Here is a 20,053-nt window from a genome sequence, read left to right on the forward strand (position 1 = left end):
CATACACGTAAACATTAAATACGAGCCTCGATCGGCTCTCGAGGTTATCCGTGAATCGGCTCAAAGAGTCGATCCACCCATGATTCGTACAAGGTGTCCGAATATATGGTGGTCCTGCTTGATCAAGATAAAGCTAATGAGATCTACGACGATTTAGGGTTTTCACCGCATAATCGGATCATCCTACTCACGATTGGGCCTCGCGCTCGCGCACGGTGACCGTAAGCCGATCCTAGACGGGGCCTAAAAACCAACACGAGGTTGATCCCGGAACATCCTTTCTAGGGCTAGCAAACGTCACCCGCACGCCGCTGGATCCTCCAACCCTTTATAGGGCCTAACCAATGCGGATATTAAACTAATCCTTGCGGAACAAGGAGCAACAGTAACGGATCAGATCTACTAAACTATGATCAAGCGGGGTGCCGCCCCTACACCGAGATAGGCGTAAGGGCGGCTAGATGCATAAGGGTCGCACTACGACGGCATATGATACGAAGAACAATGCTAACCCTAACACATCTAAGATAACTACGTTGCTCGCCATCAAAAAGGCTTCGACACGAACAACGCATGAACAACGTGAGTAGGCTTGTCTTGCCTAGATCGCAAGATGCGATCTAGGCAGCATGGTGCTTACGGAGAAACCCTCGAGACGAAGGAGTTGGCGATGCGCCGAGATTTGTTTGTGTTGAACGTTGGTTGTTGTTTATTCCATAAACCCTAGATACATATTTATAGTCCAGCGGACTTTCTAACGTGGGCGTGCACCTAACCGTGCACGGGTAAAACTCTAACTCTTAACCGACACGTAATCTAATATGTTACAGATACACGGGCCAACTAGCCCAAACTTTGCATGTAAGGCCGATTCACGTATTTCTTCTATATATATATTCTTCAAGTCCATCTTGATCGCGGCCCACCTCTGACTCGGTCAAATTCTGGTGATAACACCCTTCGTGGTGAAGCTCTTGTCAAATTTGATTTCTTGATGGACTCCCTCAAAGAAAAGGATGAGTCCATTGAGGAATTAGAATATCAATTGAATGAAAAAGAACGGAGATTCAATCTCCTAAGGCAAGAGCTAAAAGCCGAAAGGTGCATATCCCAAGACCTTAAGCAACAAATTGAAACTTATGAACTTGATAAAGTTAAGGACCTAGAAACTATTGATAGGGCTAAATCATTGACTCAATAGCTCAATGCCTCAAAGGAGGAACTTGAAGTTGCTCATGCTTCTCTCACTAGGGATCTTGACCACCTTGAAAGAGCTAACAAGCTTGTTAAGGATGAGCTCAAGAAACTTGGAGAGAACCATGACCTACTCCAAGAAACCTACAGAAAGGCTCTTGGATCAATGAAGGATCCCATTGTTGTTGAAAATCTTGCTAGTTCCTCCACTTCTTTTACTAATGAGCATGCTAAGCTTGTTGAGGAACATGTTCGTTTACAAGAGGATCTCTCTTTGCATGTTGAGACCAATACATATCTTGAATCTTTGGTAACCAAATATGGTCTCAACTATCATCCTAATGAATCGGCTTGTGAGCAAGCAACTATTCTTGAGGAAAATGTTAGGTTGAAGAAGGAACTTTCCAAGTTCACCACGACCAAGAATAAGATGGGATTGGATGACCTCTTGAGTAAACAAAGGTCAAACAATCAAAAGTATGGACTTGGGTATGTTCCCAAGCCCCACAAGAAGAACAACTACAAGAAGGAGAAGCCCGCTCAAGAAAAGAACAAGAAGGTCACCAATGATGGCAAAGCCCCAAAGGGCAAAGTCACTAGTGGTGACCACACGGGGCCAAACAATCACTATGCTTTATTTATTGATTATTATGGTGATGTTTATGCTAACTATATTGGCCCTCGTAATGGCTATGCTTATAGAGAGTACTCAATTTGGGTACCAAAATATATTGTTGCCATTGCAAAGGAACCCATTAATCGATGGGTTCCTAAATCCTCTACTTGATTTTGTAGGGGTATTCCTCCGGTGGTCCAAAATGGGTGTTTGATAGTGGATGCACCAATCATATGACCGGAGGAAGAGGTGTGCTTGATCAATTCATTGAAGATATCAACAAGAAGTCAAGCATCACCTTTGGTGACAACTCAAAGGGAAAGGTACTTGGGTATGGCAAGGTGGCAATCTCTAAGGACTTGTGCCTTGAGACGGTTATGCTTGTTGAATCCCTTGGCTATAACTTACTTTCTATATATCATCTTGCCGATGCCGGTTACAATTCATATTTTACTAAATATTGTGTGAAAGTCTTTAGGAGTGACAATCTCAAATTAGTCCTTGTTGGATATGTGGAGAACAACCTTTACGTGGTTGACCTCTCGAAAGAGAGCTACTCTTGGTGGGAGCAAGTATGGACTTGTCATTGTTGATGATTACTCAAGATACTCGTGGGTCTTTCTACTTAAGTCTAAGGATGAGACCCATAGAGAGTTCATCACCTTCGCCAAGAAAGCTCAACGTATGTATGAATCCGAGATCAAGGCGATTAGGACCGACAATGGCACCGAGTTCAAGAACTACACCATGCAAGAGTTTGTTGATGATGAGGGCATCAATCATGAGTTTTCGGCGCCATACACCCCTCAACAAAATGGTGTTGTTGAAAGGAAGAAGCGGACTATCATTGAGATGGCAAGAACCATGTTGAGTGAATTCAACTCACCCCACAACTTTTGGGGAGAAGCCATCTCTACGGCTGTTCACTACTCCAACCGGCTCTTCCTCCGCCCCCTCCATAACAAAACTCCATACGAACTTCTCACAGGTAACAAGCCTAATGTCATGTACATTCGTGTCTTTGGATGCAAATGTTTTGTTAAGAACAACAAAGGAAAGCTCGGTAAATTTGAAACTAGAACCATTGAGGGCATATTTGTTGGATACGCGGAGAACTCTCACGCCTATAGATACTACAACCGGTCCACTGGGACTATTGAAGTATCTTGTGACGTGGTGTTCTTGGAGGATAATGGCTCCCAAGTGGAGCAAGTTGTTCCATGTGTTGCAGGTAATAATGATGATCCATCTAGTGCCATCAAGCATATGGGCATTGGACACATCCGGCCCATGGAAGTTCATAATGATGATCAAGATGATGGAGTAGAAGTATCAAGCACGGCTCAAGCGGAGCCTAGCTCAACTCAAGCCGAACCATCAAGTGCAACTCAAGAACCATCCTCCACTCAAGATGAGCCACATTCCGAAGAACAAGAAGAAAGTCCTCATTCCACTGAGCAAGACCATGATGATGATCAAGAGACATCCTCAACTCATGATCAAGCTCAAGTGGTCCCTCATGATCAAGTACTAGCAAGAGATGAATTCATTGATCATGAAGGAACCATTCGGAAGATCAAGGCCGCTACAAGGGCAAGTGACATGAAAGTAGATCAAGTCCTTGGTAGCATCTCAAGAGGAGTGGTAACTCGTAGACACCATGCATTACTTATCACTTATTGTCAACACCATGCTTTCGTGTCTAGTTTTGAACCACTCAAGGTACATGAAGCCTTGGTTGATCCGGATTGGGTAATTACCATGCAAGAAGAATTGGAGTGTTTCACTCGTAATGAAGTATGGTCTCTAGTTGAGAGACCCAAGGATCATCGCATCAATGTTATCGGGACCAAATGGGTATTCAAGAACAAGCAAGATGAGAATGGCATTGTCATACGAAACAAAGCAAGGTTAGTGGCGCAAGGGTTTGCCCAAATATAAGGTATGGATTCTGAGGATACCTTTGCGCCGGTAGCCCGTCTTGAAGCTATTCGTCTTTTGCTTGCATTTGCATCTTTCCACAATTTCAAACTATTTCAAATGGATGTGAAAAGTGCATTTTTGAATGGTCCCCTAAAAGAAACCGCATATGTGGCTCAACCCCCGGGTTTCGAAGACCCAAGCCGACCCAACCACGTGTATTTACTCCATAAGGCACTCTACGGTCTCAAGCAAGCTCCACGTGCTTGGTATGAGTTCCTTAGGGATTTCTTACTACATGATGGGTTTTGCATGGGTACGGTCGATTCCACCCTTTTCACCAAACGGGTTAAAGGGGGTGGCTTATTTATATGTCAAATATATGTTGATGATATTATATTTGGTGGAACTAACCCCAATCATAACAAAGCTTTTGAGCTATTGATGACTAGGAAATTTGAGATGTCCATGATGGGAGAGTTGAAGTTCTTCCTAGGCTTCCAAGTGAGGCAACTTGCAAAAGGCACCTTCATCTCTCAAGAAAAGTATGTGAAGGACATGCTCAAGAAGTTTGACATGACCAATGCGAACCCAATGAAGACACCCATGCCCGTAAAGGGGCAACTTGGCTCATGTGACGGTGAGAAGGATGTGGATATAAAGGTATACCGTTCCATGATAGGATCCTTGCTCTACCTTTGTGCCTCTAGGCCGGATATCATGCTAAGTGTAGGGATGTGTGCTCGTTTTCAATCCGCTCCTAAGGAGAGCCATTTGATGGCGGTCAAACGGATTCTAAGATACCTTGTTCTCACTCCTACTCTCGGGCTATGGTATCCAAAGGGGTCAACCTTTGAACTCATTGGCTACTCGGATTCCGATTGGGCCAGTGATAAGGTTTGCCGGAAGTCTACCTCCGGGGCTTGCCAATTCATTGGCCGGTCATTGGTGAGTTGGTCATCCAAGAAACAAAACTCCACCGCTTTATCCACAGCCGAAGCCGAATACATATCCGCGGCATCTTGTTGCACTCAATTGTTATGGATGAAGCAAACCTTGAAAGACTATGGTGTGTCTCTTGGTACGGTGCCTCTTCTATGTGACAATGAAAGTGCAATAAAGATCGCCAATAACCCGGTTCAACATTGTCGCACCAAACACATTGACATTCGCCATCACTTCCTACGTGACCATGTTGCCAATGGGGACATTGCTCTCACTCATGTAGGGACAACATACCAATTGGCGGATATTTTCACTAAGCCTTTGGATGAAGCCCGGTTTGTAAACTTGAGAGGTGAACTCGGTATTCTTGATCCTAAAAACTTGGATTGAATAACTTCTTGCACTATATTCTTGCATTTATCTAACTATCTAGCTTAGAGGCACAACACATATGGGGATAGTCATCTTACCATGTCTTGGTATGATGCATACCTATGTGTGCAACATAAATAGACCCGGTGTCATTATATGGACCCAAGCATGTCTCTTCGAGGTCTCATGACATTTGCGCTTTCACATAGGGGGAGTAATCCCCCGCCCCTCATTAAGCCTCAATTGCAACTTGATTTGACTATATAAGGCTAAATGATCTTATTGCAAAAATCACTTCAAAAATTGACTTATGATTCTTGATATATATTTCGAATCATGCCCATTGTCGCTATTTACATCTTGTTTGGATTTTCACTCCAATGGGTATGCCTAGAGAACTTTGTGTTTCCAACCCCATGTCTATGCTCATCTCATCATCATCTATCTATCTATATGTACATGTCATCATCTGAGCATTCATACACATTTACACAAAATAGGGGCAAAACGAGGCAAAAAGGGACAAAAACGGGCAAAAATAACGGTGGCCGGTCTCTGGCCCGGTCGGACCGGCCTCTGCGCCGGGCCAGCCGGCGCCAGGCCCGGTCGACCGGGCGGCAAACCGGCCGCGCGGCTGGTTATGTTTGGAGGAAGTTACCCCTTGGGGGTCTTCTTCCTCACTTTCCCCTTTCACCACAGCCTCCATGGCCGCCGCCTCCACCATCTCCACCTCTCCCTAGGGCCTTCCCACCACTAGAATCCCCTCAAACTGCACCCACTCATAGATCGGGCCCTTCGCATCATCTCCACCAAGGGATTTGGTCCCTCTCAAGCTACTTTGGGAGATCTTGGGGATTTGGCTCTCAAGCCCTACCTTGGTGTTCTTCTTGTTCCTTTGAGCAAGGAGGACCATGTCTTCGGGTAAATTGTTCTCCCTCTCCCTCTATTTCCTAGTCCTCATCACACATTGCACATCCTTGACAAATTTTGAGGAAATTTTAGGGTTAGGGTTAGGGTTTGTAAGTCCTCATGCCATTAGAGTGTCTCACAGCACTATGCACATATTCCACTCTATTGCTATAGTCTATGTTCAAGTTTATGAGTTTTTGCATGATTTTGTGGTAGAAATTCTGGGCAACACCTCACAATTCGACAGACCCGGTCATAGGCCCGGTCAACCGGCCTCTCAACCGGCTGGTCCGGCATGCGGCCCGGTCGACCGGATTGGCAACCGGCTCGTCCGGTCTATCGTCCGGTTGGACCGGACTGTGCGCCGGCTCGCCCAGTTTTCGCACAACTTCGTCAAAACACTTGAATATATACTATGCTTTTTGGCCTCCATATTTACTGATGACATGTACACTTACCCCACTGCTATCCTCGCTCTATTTGCTGATTCACAGGTGGTTCGAGTGGTGATGACCGTGGTGGTCTTGCCAAGAGAGGAAAGCTTGCGCCAAGGCCTCCTGGCTGCCGTACTAGCAGCCGCAAGCCTTCTAAAGCACCTCAGACTACTGGCACTGGAAGCTCCAAGACAGTTGGCGCTAAGAGGAAGGATAAACATGCAGCCCAAGAAGAGGATGAAGTAGTGCCAGACTACAATGTGGGCTCAGCACATATTGGTGATTGTCAAAGTGTGAGGAAGGAAAATCCGTATCGCTTTGTGCAACGGACTTACCTTTGGTGGGGACAGGTTCTTCTGGACCAAGACTCAAGCAAGCCTATGGGAAGAATTCTACAACACTAGAGAGTGTGTATGAAGAATGGTGCCATTGTGATGCCCAAGGCCATCAACACTGACGAGCTTGCCTTGCATGAAGCCACAAAATACCGCTTTGTGGTTGATACCTTGAAGGGAATGGGACTATATGATCTTGTGTGCCTGAAGCCCGATGTTGACCAAAGAGAAGGCACCTATTGTCCCCTTCTTGTCCGTCAATTCCATTGCACCGTCTTCTTCCATGATGATGAGGATCGCACTATGACTTGGATGGTGGCAAAGAGAAGTACTCATGCACCTATACTCGGTTACGTGCGGCCATGGGTTTTGGTGGTGACCTTGCTCAAGGGTACAGGATTCATTCTCGACCTAAGCTCACTAAAGGTGACATTTCCTTTTGCTACCCCCCGAACCCTACAGCTGGGCCTCCCACTATCTCTGGGATGTACTATTCTTATCTTGTACTTGCCAAGATGTTCCGTGAGAGTCTCATCAGCAAGTCAGGCGACACCAGTGAAGTCAGAAACTACCATCTGAATCTGATGTACTATTGCCATCCTGACAACATAAGGAAAATTGATGGATGTGATCTCATTCACTGTGAGCTGAAGCGCTCAGTTCTGGGCCGCATGACTCCCAACTATGCTGAGTATGTTCAGCGGCTCATCAACAAGATAGTACTTCCTCCCAACAACACGCTCGAGGAAAGGATCATCATGGAACCATTCAAGTTCCCCGTTCAGGACACACGTCCGGAAATCCCTGCCATGATGCCCTCTGAGCGCCGTTCCAAGGAACGCCATGATCATGATGCTAGCTCCAGCTACTCTCGGCGCCCCAAGCGCGGTGCCGCTCGCTTCTTCTCCAGCATGTGGCAAATGTGCAAGAACACCAATGATGTTGCACATCAGAGTCTTGCTTTAAACCAGGAGACAAGGAGGCGACAGAATGAGTTCATGGCTGCAAGGAATGCCCCTGTTCCTCCTTCTGGACCTGAGATGGAGCCTGTGGTTGCACCTCAGTGGGAGATGCCTCACCTTACCGATGAGATGATCCAGAACTTCGACTTCTCCATGTATGCTCATGGTGGTCTTCCTCCTAGGACTGCTCGTGCCCCTGCTGATGCTGCTGATGATGAAGAGGAAGAGGATGAAGGTGATGAGGATGATGATGGCGAGCGCGATGGCGAGGGCTCATATTCCACAGGGCATGAGTTCTACTGATGGGTGCGCTAGTATCTCTCCTCTTTTCTTCGCCTTTTTGGTGTTCCGATGCCAAAGGGGGAGAAGAGAGTAGAGTCTAGGACCACGGGGTTCTTTGGTTGTCACAAGCCATGGGTGTTGCTTTATTTGATTCTTATATGGCTTGTGCTTATTTGCTTTGTTTTCTCAAGAACCATTTGCTACTTTGAATAATTCATGTATGGACGAGTATTTGTATGCTTAATCACTCTATTAGGATGATCATGCTTTATGCTTATATATGTTGATATACATGTCCATACCATGCTTGTTTCCTAAAGATATTGGGAGAGCTTCTCATGATTCCACAAATGGTGCACTTTGCATTCAAACGTAAATTCTCCAAGTGCACACATTATGGGGGAGCTATCGTAATATCTTATATGGAATCAACGTTTAGAGCTTCTCATAATATCTCTATGTGACTCTAGCTCGGTTTGTCATCGTATACCAAAAAGGGGGAGATTGTAAGGGTATTTTACCCTTATCCATTATTTTGGTTACAATGACACCGTGCTAGATTATTTGGCCTAATACATGTTTGTAAAGATAATCCCAGGTATTAGCCAAAAAGACATAAATGGTGTATCAAGGAACAAGAAGGCTAAAGGAGACCCCCCCCCCCACTTCGACAACAATCAAAAGGGGTTCTCCAGCAGGCAGCCGGTCATAGGCCCGGTTGGACCGGCCCATGCGTCGGCTGCCTCCGGTCTGCCGCCCGGTCGACCGGGCGCTCTGGCGCCAACCGGCTCTGCTGGCGCGCCAGCGCCGGCGACGTCTTGGAAGACACGAAGATGTCCCCGGTCAAGGTTCGGTTTGCCGTCCGGTTTGGACCGGCGGGTCCGGTCCCTGGCCCGGTCCGACCGGGCTCCCGACCGGCGCCCGGCGCCAACCGAGCTCGCGGCGACTGCAACCGGAGGGAGTACTGCGCGACATTTCGAGGGTCCGGTCATGGTCCGGTCTGCCGCTCGGTTTGGACCGGCGGGTCCGGTCCCTGGTCCCTGGTCCGGTCCGACCGGCCCCTGCGCCGGGCTGTCCGGTCTGTGGTCCAGTTGACCGGGATCCTCAGGAGAAAGCTGATGTGTCAAGTGAGCAACGGCCATATTTCAAGTGACACTATAAATAGCTCTTCTCCTACCTCCGAATAGTTAGGCACTACACTACAAAGCTGTTCTTGAGCTCTCTCTCTCATACTCCATTGCTAGAAACACCAAAAGCCTCGAGATCTCCCTCCTCCTCCACCCAAACTCAAATCCCTCAGGAAACGATAGAGGAGGACCCGATCTCTTGTTCTACCAAGCCAAATCTCATTCCCCCTTGTATTCACTAAGAAGCTTGCTCTCTAGGGTTCCTTGGAAACCCTAGGTGGGCAAGTGGTCCGGAAGCATTCGGGTACGTGGATTTGCTCCGGACAAGATTGTGAAGGTTTGGAGGCTACCTCAAAGTCTACCACAAGTGAGTGAGCTATTCCTTCGTGGGATAGGCTTCAGAGAATAGGGTGAGCCTTCGTGGCGTGGGGAATCCTTCGTGGGACCTCCACCCTTCCAAACGTGACGTACCTTCTTGCAAAGGAAGGGAACACGAGAATACATCCTCGTCTCCGCGTGCTATCGGTTATCTCTAACCGAACTCCTTAATTGTGATTTAGCTGCCTGTGAGAGCCTTCGTGCTCGAGTTAGTTGTATCCTCATATAGGTTGTTTCACCTAGTTTGCATTAGTCTCACCTTTATATTCCGCAAAGCCTAATATTGCAAAGAAAGAATTAAAATCTGTAGAAACCTATTCACCCCCCCCCCCCTCTATGTTTACCATCTCTGAACTTTCACTATGAGTCTCTACACGCGTTGACTTGTCTCCTACGTTACATTTAGGTTTGAAGTGTATAAGTGAATTGCAGTAGCCCATTTCATAAATTCGGACTTTTGATTGCGTTGACTAGTGCATGAAGCTTAAAGGTGTTGGTACCGGGCCTTTCTATCAGTTTAGAATAATGGGTGCATTTGCTAATGCATGAAGTTTGACAATTTACATGAGTGAATACCTACAACCAAATAGAAAGTAGTTTGTGGCCTTGTGGGTGTATGCTACTATGCCAGCCATTCGTTTCTGCCTCAGCACTAATAAAACATTGTAATAATATAATCTATAGGTCCATCTCTTCCTTGCTTCTATGTATTGCTCACAAGGAACATAATCAAGAAGGAAAAAATCATGTACGTCCAGAATGAGAGATTTATAAAACGGATGTGCTGATCGACATCATTTCAAGGGTCCCCCAACTAGCAGGTTACAGAAACAACAGTACTAAGTGATGCTATTTAAAGGCGACAGCCAGAATCGCTAGGCAATTATTACCACATGTGACAAGAAAAGGCACATAAACAGCGGTAGCAGGAGCAGTAAACACAGCCACAGGTAGCAGGAGCAGCAGAAGTGAAGAGTATCGTAGGTGGAGGTCAGCAAAATGGTGCAGTTGTACATCTTTGAAAAACAGAGGAAACCTCGACGGGATGTAGTCCATCAGCTGCAGCAGGAACGTATACGAACACTGGATATGCATCTTCACTTCTTCAGATTCACTAACGCCATAACTCATTGAATGAAATACTTCCTTCTCCATGACCTACATAACCAATACCGTATCTTAACATGTTAAGGAAGTAAGATTGGAGATGAGGGAGCAAACAAGTAGTGGTACTAGGAAGCGAGTGGCTATAGCTTACATACTTACACATTTCACGACCAGTGTGGCAGGTCAATCTCGAAGAGTATAGCGCAACTGCGTCCCTTGAAATGCAGAACACTGGCGTAGCAACATCAAGAAGTAACTAGTGATTTCGTGGAAGCCTAGATACTGGAGGGGCATGAGGAACTCAATGCCATGTGGGACCTCCGTCATGCTGTTCAGGTTGACTAAGTAGAATGTTTCCAGGCTCGCCATGGCACCTTGCTGCACCTCTAGCCGATTCAGATTAGGAAGGTCTCTTAGATAGAGAATCTTAAGCTTGGGAAACCACCCCGTGAGAAATGCAAGCTTCTGTCCATTGTATGCTCTGCTGAAATGCAGACGTGTCAAGTTCGACAAACGGGAAAGGGAAGGCAGGGGGTCTTCTCTCAGCTGTGACCAAAATAGAGCAATGAATACAAATTCTGCCCCACAACAGCTTGGAAAAGAGGAGAGTCGTCCAATGCCCCTTCCGCTAATCGTCCTCTCAAACGTAGCTTTCGCAGGTTTGGCAGAACGACACTCAACAACAGAACCTCATTCTCATCACTTGCATTCACATCTAGTTTGGACAAATGCTGCATCTGAAGTAGATACTCACTGATGCGTCGACAGTAGATTCCCTTCACATTCCGCAAACTCAAGCTTGTCAGTTGCCTCAGCTCCCCTAAATGTCTAACAGACTCATCATCTGCTTCCAATGCATGTAGTGTCTGCAGGTTTGTTAGATTCCCAAGCCCATTGGGGATACGCAGACCCCTGGAACATTGAATCTCTCTCCAATCTGGATCAATTACTTTCTCGACAAATAAGTGCCTAAGCTTCTTCAGTTTCCCAATCCCACTAGGCAGCTCATTTATTTCAGATCTATAAAGGTCTAGTGTCAACAAATTTGAAAGCTTATCAACAGACCTCGGGAGCATCTTCACTTTTGAATTACGCAAACCCAAATGGCGGAGATTAAAAAGATCTCCAATAGCATCTGGAATCTTCTCGGTCAGCAGACCACTTAATTCTAGCACTGTCATATATCTTGATCTCTTACATAATAGAGGTAGTACAGTGAATGATGACATGTCATTGTCCAGTGTAATGACAGTTCGAAGTTGGTGTATACTAGAAAATGACTGCTGAATATCTTTTTCTAGTTTGTGCAGTACCAATCGACGACAATCAGTCTCGATCAAACCCCTACATTTGGCTTCATGTGTAGCACCAAAACAGTTCTTCTGGCACAAACCAAGTGCCAATTCACGTAAGATGTCATGCATTCTGAATTTCTTCATCCTACCAAATGAATTCCTCTCAACAAGTTGTAGCATGTTTCTGTCAATCAACTCCTTTAGATAGCCTTCTGCAACTTCTTCTAATGTGCTTTCACCCCTCTCCTCGATGAAACCCTCTGCTATCCATAACCGCACAAGTTGTTTCCTTCTGAAAAGATAGTCTTCCGGAAATAAGCTGCAGTACAGGAAACAACTTTTCAAATGTGTTGGAAGGTAAATGAAGCTCAGATGTAAAACATTCCTTAGGTGATCGAGCCTCAAATTGTTCTTTAGTTCCCAACTCAGTTGGTCCTTTATTCTTCTCCATTCTTCCACGCTTTTCTCACGCGCACGCAAGAGGCTACCAACTAACACAATAACAAGAGGCAACCCTTTGCACTTGCTAACTATTTTCTCGGACAAAGGCTTCAACTCTGCGGGACATTGATGATTTGTATCTTTTGGAAAGGCTTTAATACAAAATAGGTCCCATGCCTTGTCTTCTGGTAATGCTTCCAGTGTTAAGATATGTCCTTGAGAGGCAAGTGTAGCCACACCACCTTCCCTTGTCGTGATTATTAGTCTACTGCCCTTATCATTATGAATAAGTGCCCTAGACAAGTCATCAAATGCTTCGGGAGTCCAAACATCATCTAATATGATCAAATACTTCTGTTTCTCCAAATATTTCTTCAATGTTTCTTCAAGGCATGTGATATCCATAGCCACAGTGTTAGATAGATCACTGACTTTATCTTTGAAAAGTTCCTTGACTATATCCCTCAAAACATCTTCTCTAGAATAAGTTTGGGAGATGGAGACCCAGGCGTGGCATTGGAATTTATCTCTTTCCTTCTTGTAGACATTTGCAGCTAAAGCTGTCTTACCAAGCCCTCCCATTCCAAGCAGCGCTATCACAGACCATTCCAAATCATCACCTGCCAACCACTGCTCAAGTTTTTCTCTGTTTTTATCCACCCCCACCAGATCTTCTTCGTCAAGGGAACGTGAAATATTTGCTAGATCTTGGGACATCTTGACAATGTAATTTGAACTGCCAGTATCCCCGATGCTTATCATGGGAACCCAACGGTTTTTTGTCTCTGACAGGTGTAAAAGGTCTTTCTCTATTTCCTTCACCTTGAAAGCTATCCGTTTCAAAGAGAGCAGAGATCTTGGTTTTCTGAGCCCTTTCTTCAGGTAAAAGATAAGACCTGTATTATGTTCCCAACCAACAAGATACATGTACTCATCGACCATGACCTCCATCACATGTGCTACTTTCTGTACCTCCTGCAACCAGCCCTCATATACTTGATTGTTGCGGTTTCGAATGTCCATTTGACAAAGAACATCATGCATTACTCGAAGCTCCCGGGCAACACGTCCTGTGCTGCCCTGTAGCTCTAGTAATTGTGTCCCGTACTTCGCAAACTGTGCGCTAGCCTGGTCTGCTGCTCCATTTGCCAAGGCGATTCCTATCTTTTGAATGGCTAGAAGAATCACAATCTCTGCCATTGCATTCTAAGAATTGCTACTTTCTCATTGTTGAGTGGTGGCCTAGCTGTATAATTTCCTCAATATCATGAGAGTGGCGACTGCAAAATGAATTCATGTATAAATTAGACTATTAATGCATTGTGCTAGTAGCAAGCACTTGCCAAAGGCCCAAAACAGATCAAAACTCTCCAACCAGAACGGAAAATTAAACAGGCAGAATCTTTGAAAGTATAGTCCTAAACTCTTAGTTTATAGTGTTGACCTGTCTAAATCGAACTCACATAATAAAAATAATAACAGTACTTATGACAGGCAGGTCCATGAGAATTTCAAAACACTTGAGAATGTGCTATAGTCAACCGCGGCAAACTTGATGTTATTAATTGACTGGGATAACTAACACTCACCAAATAATGGACTATGCATGCTCCACTTCCATATCGGTACATCTCAGGGTTAAAATGCCCCAACTGTTGAAACTTAAACAAGTAAAAGAAAGAGGGAAGCAAATTTGACAAACTGCCAGCTCGCGGATGTGAATATACTACTTTCAGACAGTTGGTCAATTGACAGTTCGGGCCTTACGGATAACATAATTCCATTTTTTCTCAATATCCATCTAATAGTATCGCCAGATGTATGGAGATACAAATAACTAGAGTTGTTGGTTAGGCTGCAAGAAGTACCACAAACAAGAAAATAAGTAAGAAGACAAAGCTATAATAATGTCACAGGAGTCATTAGGCAAAACCAATATATTTTTCATCTAGCTAAAACTACTTTAATTAAAAGGGGTGTTGACTTTAGGAGGCTAGAAATTCCCACACTAGTGTATTTACAGTGCAAGAGCATATGTCCATCATGGGCTAAGTATATCGTAAGTAACAAGCATTACCAGCAACTACACTAAGGAATGATTCAAGATATTTTGTTAATCCAAGAGAAACGATGGGCGGCAACTAAAAGCTGAACATACTACCAGCTTGGAAAACCTTGGCGCCGTCATAATTGAACAATCTGGTCCTTTTCCCGGAAAAATCTTTAGTGTGTTTGTGGTGGAGGAAGAAAAATGTCTATGCATTCCTTTAAAAGTATAAGGCTTACCAACTTCAAAAGATATACATCAGTAGTGATTTTAGTTTGTACTGAGGGTTCCCCACAAAAAAAAAGTTTGCACTGAGGGAGATTGTTCTAAGTACAGCGTAAGATAGGCAGAAAACTAGGGAATCATGGACCACCAGTCTTTTGATGGCTTAGATCTGATCAATCTTGATGAACACCTTGTGCAGTTCAGAATCTGAAACCCTTAGAATAGTCTCATAGAGATCCTAAACTTTCATGAAGTCATGGGTATGACTGAGTGTGCTAGCTTGCTGATGACAAGCAGCTGGATTCGATCTTCAACTTGAGGTGTCCTCCTTGTTCCTTTTACCCATTAAAACCGGAGAGCAGCCACATACCCGGCTTGTACTGACAAGGAAAACTGCTTACTTTTGATCTGCTAGGGTGATAGTTCTGGTGGTACAATCTAGGATATTGCCAAAAGAGCTAGGAAGTAGAGACAAAACCAAATTAAGGGCAACCCACCTAGCTTGAAACCGATGTAGATCTGGCCAGACTTGGATCTCTGGTGACCTCCCTGTGCACTTCAGAGTCTAAAATCATCAAAACATTGTCATGGCTTGGTGAGTGGGGAACGCTAGTCCTGTTAAAGCCTACAAGAACCAGCCCAAGCTCTTGAAATTGTCATTTGTTTCTGAGAACTTAACATTGCTCTTGCTTCTCTCATCATTTGTTTTATTGATGCAAACTTTGAAAAACATGGTGTGCCAATCAGTGTGCAGAATAAGCTGAGCAGCAGGGAGAATCTTTAGTATTAAATGTGGCCGTCCCCTCCTATAATGTATAGATATCTGCTCACAAGTCAGCACTGGAATTGTTGCTAAATACACAACTTGGAATCCTTGACAACAATTAATAATGATAGTTGGTGCTGGCTGGCAGTTTGATATGGTCAACTTGACCTCAAGGAGACATGTTAACAGTTAAAGCAATACAAATTGAGCGACTGGGAATGTTGAATTTAGTTCATCACACAGGGCCGGCTATCATTAATAAATAGTTCTTCATCCCATTGTTTTGCCAGGAATCTCTGTGCTTATGTGCCGGTATCTGCGCATTTCCTGAAGATACCATTCGGTTTGGCCACCATAGGACGCATTTCGTTTTGTCAGTGGAAGCAATATCAAATCCAATGTCCTTGGCTAATTCGTCGCCACAAAAAAAATGTCCTTCGCTTACAACTCAAGATGGCAAATGAGGCTTGATTCGGTTTCGATTTATTGATATTGTAGTTTCAAATTTCATCAATTTCAACTCCTACGAACACGCAGGAAGGCGTGAATATCTGAAAGGGCGATTTCGCTAGCAGGGAAGTTGGCTGGCTGACTTACCTCGTCGTCGTCGCCGCCACTGGCCCGAGGTCTACTCCGCTGCGGCCACAGCGAGATAGGGGAGACTTGGACGGTCAGGGAGGTCCCGTCGCCGCACCTCCGGACGGTGAGGGTTGAGGGAGGCGCCGGAGACGAAGCACTCTCCCGATCCTAAACCTCGCCGGCGGTGAAGGTTGGGCCTCGTTTTGGTCACCAGACTTAATGATTAGGACGCCCGCCGAGATTCGACGTACTTTATCTACAGTATTTGTGTGATCGTGTGGATAGAAACGGATAGACCAGCGTCCTTCTGATTAGTTTCGGTTGCATGATGCACCTTGTATGGTCACCTATTCAGATCATACGGTCAGAAATAATTTTTAGCAACCTCGGCCATATATATGGCCATACAAATATTATCAATCAATTAATTGACTAATAAAAATGTAAAAACACATAAACATGTATTTTTTGTTACATAAATAGTTCATTCAAAAATTAAATAACATAGTTTGTAAAGCAAATAAAATTTAAAGTTCAAGAAGACTCTTATAAAATAAGACAAGTGGCATATGCATGGTTTTTTCGTGTTGCCAGCATGGTGGTTTCACATGTGTGAACCAAATCAGTTTGAAGTTGATTGTGAATCGTCTGATCACGGATTTCGTGATACACATGCGTGGAACATTGACGGGCCACCCTAGGGCTCAACCAACTCATCATAACCTTCCCAATCAAGGTCAAATAGTGAATCATCTCGCTCTTGCTCAACAACCATGTTATGCATGATAACACAAGCGACCATCACCTCCCAGAGGATGGTGTCGCCCTTGATTATTGCGGGCACATGTGACGCATACGCGGGCTCCCGCATCGTATCCCATTTACATCATTAGCCTACACTGTGGTTGTTCCCTTTTTGTATTATTATAAGTTAGCTCAACATAATAACTACCTACTAGCTTACAATCGGCCATTTAAAGTCAATTTAAGACTTGTGTTTAAGTTATAATCAACAAACCATAATGGTCTTCACATTCAAGAGCCGTTTTCTCTTAGATCGCAACCACCATATACATGTGTTGACAAACAACAAACTTTCATCGTAGTCGCTGGTGTGGCGGCAAAAGAAAATTGATGGCTTGTGTGAAATACTATTCTCAAAAGAATTGACAACACACATTTGCATAATCTGCAATTGCTGCTTCTAATTCAACTTACACTTAGAGAACCAAGAAAGACAAATTTAGAACAGTGCGAAATATTATTCGCCCAAAGCTAACACTATTCAGAGTAAAATTGATTCACTTTGTTTCTGTAAATACATATATTGACCTTTGACCTGAAATTTCTTGGAGCGTAGTACAGCCCATAGCTATGTTGCATAAAATTTTCTGATTTTTCGCATATTTCAAAATATGATTTATATGAGTTGATCCTAAAATTTCACCTAATATGGAGATCCTAGACAGTCTTGCCGCTATATCCATTATTAGGTGCTAAAATGTAATAATCTACCTAGGAGACATATATTGTTTTCCAAAATATTATTCGCCCAAAGCTAACACGCCCACCGAGATTCGACTTTATATATTTGGGTGATCGTGTGGATAGAAAAGGATAGACCAGCGTGCTTCTGATTATATAGTAGAGTTTCGGTTGAATGATCTGTAGGATGAAACCAGTTTCAGTCGTCCAGATAAGCGAGATTATATAGAACACCATTTAGTCGAGTTATGGTACGCAAATTCTGGATCTAATTATGTTCCATACAAACCACGTTCTGGCTACCTTTGCCCACATGCTGCTTTGCAGTAAACAGTATGGAGCGATGTCCTGGCATCCAGGGGTAGTTTACTACCTGCATTGTAGTATTGTAGTTTGTTTTCAGTCGACCTACAGCAGTCCGCTATTAATCTCGAGGAAAAAAAAAGTGGGGGGTACCGGTGAATCATGAGTTAACGACCACATTAGACCCACTGAAATGTAAGTTCAGATGGTATTGCGAGCCGAAAAGAACACACAGAAATGTAAGTTCAGATGTACTAGGGGCTGAAACTCTCATGGCTGATGAGGAGCTGGCCAAGCACAACCATATAAAACGGGCAAGATACAGCGGAATCCAACTTGAAATAATACTTGGGGAAGCTGAAATTCCCTAGATTAGGTACTCAAAAGCATCTTGCTACACTAGACCCTAGATTAGGTACTCAAAAGCATCTTGCTACACTAGAAATCAAGTCACATAACATGTAAACACTGCCGACTACATTGATCAATGCGACCGACTGGTGAGAACTGCAGCAGCCGCCATCCCTTCACCTGGAGAAATGAACTCATTATCAGCTAATCAACATAAAAAAGAGCTCTGCAATTCACTGCTGATATCTCCTAGGAATGCTCATGACAACAAAATGTAAATCCTTGATGCATGTTTACACTATAATTTGTTGTAGTAAACTAATAACAAAATAAACAACTAATTTTTTTAGGGCGTCTCCCACCAGAGCTCTGAAGCTAGTTTCTGCACAAGCTGAAGCCAAAAGGAAGGGGGGCAGTCTATTGCTTTGAGCTTAGAGGCTATGAAACAGCTAAGCCGAAGGAAAGATCTACACATGTCCAGATAGGCACTCACAAGAACACCAGAACCATATTCAGCATTTCGATCATCTGTATATCATTTACAATCTAAAAAAGGATCCATTTATCTCAGCATAACCATCATTTTAATTGTCCTCCGTGCTATCTACATAAGTGAATCCCAACAGTCAAATGAAAAATTACTTTGTGGCCTTGTGGGTGTATGCTATCCATACTCAAACAGTCTAGAAATCAGATCTCACAAACTACATCAACAAGATCTTCTTACCTGTTGAACTATTTCAGCACATTAGAACATCAAACCAGATAGTCCTCCTATGTGCGACAACTCAGCTGCATTAAAACCACCAGCAATGGCTGTGCCTAGAAGCACAAGAAGTAATGCAATTAATAACAAAACAGAGGGAAAGACAAATGCATAAGAGAAGGTAACGGTGAGTCAATTACACATATGAGCTGACATATATAACTTGAGCAAAATAGCTTAATTTATATAAATGATTTATAGCTCACTAAGGAATACAACTATAAGTTTGCCTATCTATCGTCAAAAGGGCAATTGGTGAATTGAAGTTGTTGGTAAACACTAAAAAACAGAAATAAGGTATTCGAGCAATCATATGACAAAGGTCGCTAGATTAGGTTATTCCTACACTACAAGGGCTAAGAATGAGAATCACCTGGCGTAAAGAAACTCTTGAAAAGATGATAGCGAGTCATGATGGGAGAAGAGATTCCATTAAGTTTCCTGGCCTGCATCGGTTCAAGTTGAACCAAGTAGACACTTGAGGCATGCCATAAAAATACAGCATCATCCCCATCATACCCCAGCAGTTGTACCCAATCCGGAGAACGGAGCTGAAGAATGTTGTGCATTTCGATGGTCTTCCAGGGTACCCATGTGGCAATACCATGACAGTCGATGTTCCTCTGCCACATTTCGAGGCGAGGATATGACAATGCGGCGTAGCCAACTGCGCCATCCGCAGCCTGGATGATCTGATGGTTTCCATGGATCATAGAAGAAGGACGTAGAGGCCCCATGAACACAGCTAGGTTCTGTTTATCAAAATCAAACTCTAGTATGTCATAACCCAGTAACCAGTAAAGGCAAGCACCAACAAGGGTTGGAGGAACAGCAAGGGTTGCAGGGATACCATCGAAAAGATAACATGGAGACTCTGTTGAGATGAGATTGCCCCATAGGCCGGTCTCCAAGGTGTAAACACAGGCAAGACATGGAGTATCGTCTCTGCCCCCGGACAGCAAGACCAACTTGCATGAGTTGAAGCAGCGGCTGCCGTGCACGTGCCCATGGTCACCGGCAGCGCAGAGCACGGCCCCTTTGAGGTAGCCAATCCTCATCCCGGACGGAACAGCCACGCAGCGCTGCTCGCCGGCGATGGGGTCGCACACAACGACCTCATGCCGTGCCCAGTCGGAAATGAGGAGGAGACCGTGGCGGCAATCGAGCAAAGTGCAGTCGCCGCCGCGGCTGCTGTAGCGTCCAAGGGAGAAGTA

General features: G+C 44.4%; 1 pseudogene; it reads right to left on the bottom strand.

Moving 5' to 3' along the window:
- Positions 1 to 10,658: 10,658 nt before the first annotated feature.
- Positions 10,659 to 15,244, bottom strand: LOC124661248 (annotated as a pseudogene).
- Positions 15,245 to 20,053: the final 4,809 nt, after the last annotated feature.

The sequence above is a fragment of the Lolium rigidum genome, chromosome 6 (assembly GCF_022539505.1).
Source record: "Lolium rigidum isolate FL_2022 chromosome 6, APGP_CSIRO_Lrig_0.1, whole genome shotgun sequence".
Lineage (NCBI taxonomy): Eukaryota > Viridiplantae > Streptophyta > Magnoliopsida > Poales > Poaceae > Lolium > Lolium rigidum.